The 9486-nt window shown below is 41.5% G+C and overlaps 1 pseudogene; it reads right to left on the bottom strand.

The window, feature by feature from the left end:
* Positions 1-7419: 7419 nt before the first annotated feature.
* LOC102872685 lies at positions 7420-9278 on the bottom strand (annotated as a pseudogene).
* Positions 9279-9486: the final 208 nt, after the last annotated feature.

The raw sequence follows: 9486 nt of genomic DNA, 5'->3' as shown, positions 1-9486 counted from the left end.
AATGAGTGGAAATCCAAAGTCTCTGTAAACTTTTATTAAAATTTTAAAAAAAAAGTTGAACATAGAAACTCCATATGACCCCGCTACTCCACTACGAGAAATATGTTGTTGCTCTTCATTGCTATCAAGTGATCAAAGCAATATAAAATGTTTTTGTTATGTGCCATTGAGTCATCTGTGACTCAGCAACCATCTACCCAACAGTCCTTAAACTCTGCTCTATCCTGTGCCAATATTATTGTCTCTGATACACCTAGCCCTATTACCCCAGTCACTGAATCAATCCATCTCATCAAGAGTCCTCCTCTCTTGTGCTGTCCTTCCACCATGCCAAGCAAGACGTTGCTCTCCAAGGACTGGTCCCACCTTGCAACCTGTCCAAAATACTTCAGATGAAGCTTCAGTAATTAAATAAAAAGAACAGATATTTCTTTAAGAAAATGCAGCCACAATACTTCTTAGAATCAAAGATCATAAAGCTTCATCTCACATGCTTTTGGGCATGATGTTAGGAGAGGCTATTCTCTGGAAAGGGATATCATGCTTGGAAAGGTGGAGGGAGGTGGACATCATGCTTGGAAAGAGAGTAAGACCCTCAATGACATAGACTAACACAATAGCTGTGGCAATGGGCTCAAGTGTGTCAAGGATGATGAAGATGGTACAGAATAGGACAAGGCTCAGGTATATTGTTAATAGGCTATGAGTTATATTTAACTCAATATCACCTACCAACAACACGTACGAGTCAAACTGTGTACCTAGGAAGTTGTCACTCACTGTCTGGCTAGCACTTTTTTTCAAGCTGAAATGAGAAGTTCAGTGTCTGGGAGGGTATACTGATATTAAATAGAAAATGTTGTTGCTGTTGTTGGTACGTACTGTCAAGTCAAGAATGACTGGGGAGTGGTTTTCTGAGGTTATAAATCACAAGGGAGAAGATCGGCCATATTTCTCCCTTTGAGCAGCTGGTGGATTTGAACTCTGTACCATTGGCATTGACAAGCAAGGCCACCAGAGCTCCCTAAACAGAAACTTTTGTTCTCTTTTACTGTCAAGATGGAACCGACCCATAGCTGAACCTCTGGTGGTTTTTCAGAGGCAGTTAATCACCACTGTTTGAAGAAGATTGCCCATCCTTCTCCTGTGGAGCAGCTGGTGGCCTCCAACTCTGTACCTCTGGGATTGCCAGCACAGCTTCTTACCACTAGGCCATGAGAGCTCCCCAAACAGAAATTAGAATAATTTTTTTTTTAGATTAAACACTTTTTTAAAGGATGATGGAAAAACTCTGATGAATGCAGTCAAGGATGAGAAAAAGTGTTGCATTTTAAAGGAATCCTGGTTTATAACGTTTAGGAAGACTGTGTTTGTTTTCTATTATTTTTAATTCAAAAGCTTTGGGAAATTACTTTACAGTGACAATTTAAAAAATAAGTAACAAGGCAAACAGCGGCAGGAGTATCCAAGACAGGAAAGGCATTCTGGTGGCTCTGACGTGAGTAGCAGCTTGGAGTTTTGGAGAAATTACAGGTGGTGAGTAGCAGCTTGGAGTTTTGGAGAAATTACAGGTGGGCTTGAGAGTAGGGAAGCCATGCAAAGGCAGCTTTCCAATCAAAAGTCTCCTGATTACGCAGATGGAAAGTTGACATGAGTCAAAAGTGACTCAAGAGCAGTGGGCAGTTGGGTTTAAACACTAAAATAATGTGAAAACCATTCTGTGTATAAGCATGCTATTGTTATGTGTCATAGAGTCTCCTGCGACTCATAGTGACCCTATATACAAGAGCTGTAAACCCTGCTCTATCCTATGCCAATTTCACTGTCTCTGACACACCTACCTCTGTTAACCTAGTTACTGAATCAATACACCTCATAGAGGGTCTTCCTCTCCTGGGCTGTCCCTCCACCCTCCCAAGCATGATGTTCTTCTCCAAGGACTGGTCCTGCCTTGCAACATGTCTAAAATGTGTCAAATGAAGCTTCAGAATCCTTGCCTCCAAGGAGCAGACTGGTTTAACCCTCTCTAGGAAGAACCTGTTCATTTTCTTAGCAGTCCATGGTATATTCAATACTCTTCTCCAAAACCACATGATATATTCAATACTCTTCTCCCAAACAACAGCTCTATCCTCCCTAGTCATTGTCCAGCTCTCTAACATATAGCTAGTGATTGCAAAGACCATGGCCTGTGTCAAGCACACTTTAGTCTCCAGAATGACAGCATTGCTCTTCATTACTTTGGAGCATTCTTTAACAGCAGACTTTACCATCGCAATACGTCTTTTAATTTCCTGGCTGCCTGTGAAGCCAAGTAAACTAAAACTACTAGTCTCAATCTCTTCACCATCCATCCTGATGCTGTCAATTGGCCCAGTGGTGAGAATTTTTGTCTTCTTGATATTGAACTTCAATCCTCATTTTAATTGTGTTTCACCATAATGTGCTTTTCAGTGTTGTGTTTTTTTATAAATGGAAAGTCTGTAGCACCCTTGCCTGAAATAAGTCTCTTGGTGCCATTTTCTCCAATAACACATGTTCACTATAGACCATAAGATTATGTAATTGTAACTTTCACACACACTGGGAAACTAAACTATTCCTGTGACATTCATTTTATTACAGTAGTCTGGAAAACCCATAGTTGCTCTACGATCTGCCACAAGACCTGGGACAAGTAACAGTCATCGTGAGTGTTTCTATCTGTGGACAAGGGGATGAAGATATTTCTTGGGGTTTGCTGAGTATTAAATTGGTATTTTAAAATGGACCCTGAGAGCTTGTTTGGAGGTTCTAGCAGGAGAGTTCTGCCAGTTGTATACCCTTGACTGAAGGAAGATCTTCCTTCTGTTGTGGATGGTCATCCTCTTCAACTGAGCACACAGCTTCGGGAGCAATGCACATGGATCAGTGAGGGAGGAAGGGACACCCGCCTAGCCAGCCAGAGTAGCCAAATCAATCCTGGTGATCAGTGGGGTGACAGATATCATAGCCAGATTTCCCTCACATCAAGAATTGGGTATTTTAAAATGTAAAATGGTTGACTTCTGTTACTTCTGCATATGAAATTTTACACAAACAAGTGTCATACCTTTACAATCACAGACACCCATTCACATTGTTTAGCACTTTCTTAAGTTCATTGTCTTTTGCTGAATAGTCTGTAAGATGACATCTTCCCACTAACAATGTTTAGTGAGGACCTCATGACCTAAGAGGGTACCTAATCACCAAGGAAATTAATATTTATTTACCATGGCACTAAATGTATTTATAGCTAAACGGTATATCCTGGCAGATTAAAAACTTAGTGATGTGGAAACGAAATTGAATATCAGAATGAATTCACCTTTGGAACAATTCCGTCAAATAAAATATAGATTTGTAAGAAACACCCAATCACATAAGGATTACAGAAAAATTATCAATGCCTTTGAGTTATGGTTGGAGAAGAGTACTGAATATCCCTATAGACAGTCAAAGAATAAACAGATATATCCTTGAGGAAGTGCAATCAGAATGTTCGTTAGAGGCAAGGATGGAGAAATTTCATCTCACATATTTTGTGCATGTTATCAGGAGCGTATAGTCCTTAGAAAAAAGGCATACTGCTTGGAAAGACCATGAGTCACAGAAAGACAGGAAGACTCTCAGTAAGATGAATTTACAACATGACTGTAAGAATGTGCTCCAGCATGATGGATAATGTGAGAATGTTACAAGATAGGGCAAGAATCGAATTTGTTATTCACAGGCCACTAAGAGTTACAGTCAACTTTACAGCACCTCACAACAGCCTCTCCACCAATAAAGTAAATAGTAACACCAAGGGAGGTACTTATTAATTAGAATACTTGGAATGTTAAAAGTTTATTGTTTAAAATAAACTCCCTAGACATTGACTATGACTTTGCCATATGGAAGAGCTGGAATATGCAAACAGGACGTGTTAGCCTACCTATGAAGTGACCAGCTAGTCCCACCACTAAATTGAGCAGCACTGGATTTTGGAAATATCATTATTAGTAGAGAAGAAGCAGAGCATGCAGAGTATGCTTGCTTCTGAGCCAAGAATTCCTGCATCACTCAGATTGGGGCTTACAAGAACAGCAGCAACAGCCAAACCAGACACCCCACATGAAATGGAGCTGATCTTGCGACTACTATCTGATGAAACCAGAAATAAGAGCATTTGTCCAAGTTTGCTGGACAAATGAGGGGAAGACAGCTTAACTGGTAGGACTACGAGCTTTGTGATGACACAAATACAGTTCAGTTACAGACGCAGTTAAGCAGTAAGATCGGTGTTGGGATGAGTATAAAAAGGTGCAGAAACTTGGGGGGCATGTTTATACTCATGGGAATTGATTTTTTGCAGTGAATGTTGTTGGTGGGGGTAGTTTGCCTTTGATGGAGGTCAGATATGGCTGTCCTACACAATCCCTGTTCCTTTGTAACATTCAACCACATGGGATGAAGGCAACATCTTTCTAAGCATAAAACTCAGATGGCAGAAAGAGGGAAGAAGAAGGATAAATGGATAAAAGACCTACAGAAAGGTAGTGGGAAGAGTGATGATACATTCTGAAGACTGTAATGTCACAACAAATATGTTTAAAAATGTAACTTAAGGTTCTGTTTCTATTTTTAAGTACATACATGCATTGATTTCCATTAAATTACACAATTCATAAATTACTAAGAAAGATGTATGTATGTATGTATGTATGTATAAATCATCTCACCTAAATTATAATGCATTATTGATATGCCAACCTGAATCTACCAACTCCCAAAGATTTTCAAATAAAAAATTATTGGCGGTCATCCCTGCGTTCATTCGCCTCACTTAGCCTGTGTGCTGGCATCTCCAGGGTGCCTCAGTCACTGCCTCCTCCCCAAGGCTCACTTTTAGAGATGGGCCCTCCAAGTCATTTCAGACTTGAGAGGAGCCTCTAGATTTCCTGATAATTTAGAATAATTCTCAGTAAAGAACCTTGCAGAGTATACTACTAAATGACTTTAAAAAATACATGAAAGTGTGTACACCTTCAGCATATTCTCAGGGCTGAGGCTGCATATGTAGAGAGTAGAGCAGTCTAGCATCAGGAAGAATCAGGCCTTTTGCTGCACTGACATAGGTCCTCTATCTTTTAAGAATTAACACAATTCCAGGGAAAGTAGAACAAATACATCAGAACCCCCAAATCAATTACCAGGAACACTCATTTAATTGACAGAAGTGACAGAAAATTTTGAAAGATAAAATATCATGCAATAACCTACAAAGAAGCATGCCCTTCACAACTCTTTTTTTTTTTTCACAACTCTCCTTGATGACTGGAAGTAACAAGCAGAGTGATCAGCACATTGTTCTTCCTCTCCACCACAGCGGTGAGCAAAGGGTAAGATGCAACACTGCTCTGAAAAGGAATCATCTCTCAAGTGGAATCAGAAAAAGTCCTGGTGATTCAACGACCAAGCTCTGGATTACTAACTGAAAGGTTAGCTATTCCAATATATCAGCTGCTCTGTGGGAGGAAATTGTGACAGTCCATTCTCACATTCAGAGAGTTGGAATTCTAATGGGATGGTTATACGCTCTGCCTTATAGAGTTGCTGTGGATCAAATTCAGTTTGAAGGCAGTGGATTTCATTTTTTTCTAATGGGATACAGAAGGAGATCATCTCAAATGTTTCATAAGAGGTTTAGAAGGAATCCAGACTGGAAACAAGGTGGGAATTTTCTTCTGGTAGATGAAATCCCCACCTGTAATTTTTGGATACTGCTAAAGGTTCTTTCTCACCTCTTTGAAAGGTTCTGTCAAAGAATTATAATTTTAAAACATAAATCATTATAAGAATTTCCAAACCAAAGCTATTTAAATCCATGGTCACAGTGTCAATTCTAACTCATAGAGACCTAATAAAACAGAATAGAACAGAATGGCCTGCAGGGTATCCAAAACTGTAATTTTTTTTGAGGCAGGTGATTTTTAATATTTTCTTAAAAAATACAAAGGAAATTTAACTCTGGGCTAATATAACTTGCAGAAAGGGGGAGGGGAATGAATTCCAGAGCAAAAGAAAAGTGCATCTTTGTTTATTATCCCACACACCCTATACCTACAAAGGAAAACAATTCACTCCGTGACACAGAGGAGCCTTGAACAGAGCTCAGAAATGATGACAGGTGCTGGAACAAGAGTTTTCGTTCTCACTGATTATTCTGAGATAATAACTGATTGTACCGGGATGAGTAAAATTCACTCCGTGGACAGGTAAGAGAACCTTCTAGGAAGAAAAACCAAATGTACCAAACACAGTAGTTTAAAAAAAACAAAAACAAAACCAAAAAAAACACTCCTTAGTAGAAGTGTACCCTTAAAAGAATAGGGTTATAATTAGGTAGCTGAACTATGAAGCTGCTCTATCACCACCCCATCCCAAAATAAATAATAAGGAAGTGTAATAGTGTAGTAGTATTTCATTCAACAAAGAAAAACAGTCTCTCATCCTTTCAAGGCAAACCTTGCCAAGGCTAGATGAAGCCTGGGAGGGATTAAGACGATTGTAAAATCACAGGTACTTGTAGTTTATCCAAGGGATACTGAACTCTCAGTATTTTTAACATCTCCTCTCACTACAGCATTTGCACACTGTTAATTCTGATGGTCACCAGTACCAAGATGTAAAACATGCTACTTTTCCAAGACCTTAGGGAAATAAGAGGGAGTCTTCAAACAATTCAGCCTTCTCAGTCACAAAGGTGATTATGTCAGTGGTGGTTGAGGTTTACTCTTTTTTTTTTTCACTTACTCTCAGATAAGGGAGTGTGAGATGAATTCTTCTCTTGATACCCGAGGAGTGTCCCACCAAGGAGTATCTGGTGAATCTCTCCTTCCAACACCCAAAGTTTTGATAGGACTCTCCCCTTTTATCATTCTCAAAATGGAAGTGTTACCCTAGACTAGAAAAGCTATTTGTTCTTGGCAGGGGGCAGGGGGAGACTTGGAGTACATCACGCTTGCTCAGGTTCATCTCCTTTCAATCATTTAGGTGTGGTAACTGCTAGTATACCATACTCACCTTAGTTTTCTGCAACATATGAGGCTCAGCATATATATTTATTCCTCCCAAACATAAGACAAAAGAAAATGGTCCTCAGATCATGGAGGAGATATGATTATGGTTTCCAACATCCATTCAAGGTGCATTTTTCTTTCCTCAACTGTCTTTTTGGGGACAGCTCCTATCACAGGAGGGAGTGTGTGTCAAAAAGTACAATCATCACCGCACTGGTGCCTGTAATCACCATGTGCAAGTAGTAAGAAATAAACATTCTGGAAAGAATTGTTGACTCTCCCCCAAACTGTCCCTTGGATTGGTCACCAGCTCTGGATGGTGCTCCAATAATGATCACTTCTCTCGGAGAACACACACGCCAGCATTACATCGCTGGGTTCCCATGGATATCATGACTTCCCAGCTGTCAATTATAGGATCATAGCATTCAATGCTACTCAGCAGCGAATTCCCATCATATCCTGCAATTGCATAGAGTCTTCCCCGAAGCACTGTGGCTCCCACATAGCATCGGGGGGTGGTCATACTAGTGACAGTTGTCCAGGAGTCAGTGCGAATATTGTACGCTTCAACAGAGGAAAGGTGGGCTGTACCATCAAATCCCCACACCACATAAATATGGTCATTCAGCAGGGCTACTCCTGCACCTGAGCGCTTGGTGGCCATTGGTGTAACATTAGTCCAATGTCCTGTATGAGGATCATATTTTTCAACTGAATTTAAGATATTCAAGCCATCATATCCTAAGACAGTAGATCACCCCGCTGGCCACGACCAGTCCAGCGCCTTCCTGGGCTGTCTGCATATCTCCCAGCATGCTCCACTGATCAATGTTTGGGTCATAGCGCTCCATACTGGTATGACGCCTGCTTCCATCAAAGCCTCCTGAGACATATATCTCCTAGGGTCATGGCTCCAGCAAGTCCTCATCTGACATTCATCGGAGCTACAGAATACACTCCATCCTCATCAGCTGTGTAGTCCAGGCACTCCACTGAACTGAGGCGGGAGCGGCCATCATAGCCACCAATTACGTAGATCCTGTCATGTAGGGATACCGAGGCCACGTAACGTCTCTTACGAGTGATGCTTGGCAAAAAGCTCCATTCCTGAGTCTTAGGGTTGTATTTCTTTACCACATCGATGGGAAATTGCTGGCTTCCAAAACCACCAACCACCAGAAGCACTTCATTGGCTCCTAGGTGAGCCCTGGTCCTTGGTCCCTGCATCTGACTCCGCAGTTCAGGCCTCAGATGAAACTTCTTTGCTTCATCAACTAGGTCTCTGCACTGTAAACTACAGCAGATGAATGGCTCAGCATCTATTACATCTGTGATATACCTAGGGGTCAGCAGGGGCATCCTGACGTACTGTAGCAGGTCAGGCAAAGATTCTTCTCGCTCCTTCTTAGCATGCTTCACCCAATTAATGACAGCCTCAAAGACTGGCTCTTCAGAGTCCACCTGAATTTCATCACATTTGATTAGCTTTTCAACCTCTCCCTGACTTAAAAGAATGAATTTTTCATGCTGTACCACTTCAGGGAAATGCTTCTGGCTAAAGACCTCAGCTGCTTGCATCAGGTCAACACAATTGTGAGTTTCAGCAAAATCTCTGATACCCAGGCAATTAGAAGGGTCCAGTTGACTTTCTAAGAACTCACAGCAGGCTTGCTTCACACCTTTCAGTTGAAGGAGACAGGCTGCAGGGAGCAGTTCTTGTACATTCTCCACTGTCACATGCACTGTTTCTGTATACACAAAGTCCAACAGGATTTCCATGGTAGAAGCAGTTAAACCTTGGATATCAACAAAAGGTTTCCCCTTCTCAGAAAGCTCACTAGTGAACATGGCACAAAAATAGTCACTACAGGCAGCCAGCACAATTCGATGGGCAGGAAAGTCTTTCTGTTCTACTCTCAGTGTCACATCACAGAGGGTATTGCTCTTCCTGAGAGAGTTCATTGAATTGAGGATGGATTTAGCATGAGTATTTGTCATTATGTCTTTGGGGGCCATAATGCCTCCGCTCCTAAACCCACCCAATCGCGACGGCCCGTGCCCCGCCTGTGGTGGGGCGGGGGGCGTGGGGCGCGGGGCTAGCAGGCGGCTCAAGTGGACCCGAACCGCCGCTGCCCCGACCCGGAGGCTCTGGACCAAAACTGTAAATTTTAGTGGAAACAGAAGCCACATCTTTCTCTTAAAAAGCAGGTGGTGGGTTCAAACCATCAAACTTTTGGTTAGCATCCAAGTGCTCAAACCAAAGTACTACCAGAGTTCTAAAGTCAAGTCTGCTTAAAATTCTCCCATGGGCTTAAGCAATGCACAAAAGGTCGGGAAGGAAGCATGAATAGTCAAGGTTTCTATCTATTGTATACAGGGTCACTGTGAGTCAGAGTTG

The sequence above is a fragment of the Elephantulus edwardii genome, unplaced genomic scaffold (assembly GCF_000299155.1).
Source record: "Elephantulus edwardii isolate Elephantulus edwardi_28Jun2011 unplaced genomic scaffold, EleEdw1.0 scaffold00337, whole genome shotgun sequence".
In the NCBI taxonomy this organism is placed as follows: Eukaryota; Metazoa; Chordata; class Mammalia; order Macroscelidea; family Macroscelididae; genus Elephantulus; species Elephantulus edwardii.
This window is presented reverse-complemented; position numbering and strand designations above follow the sequence as displayed.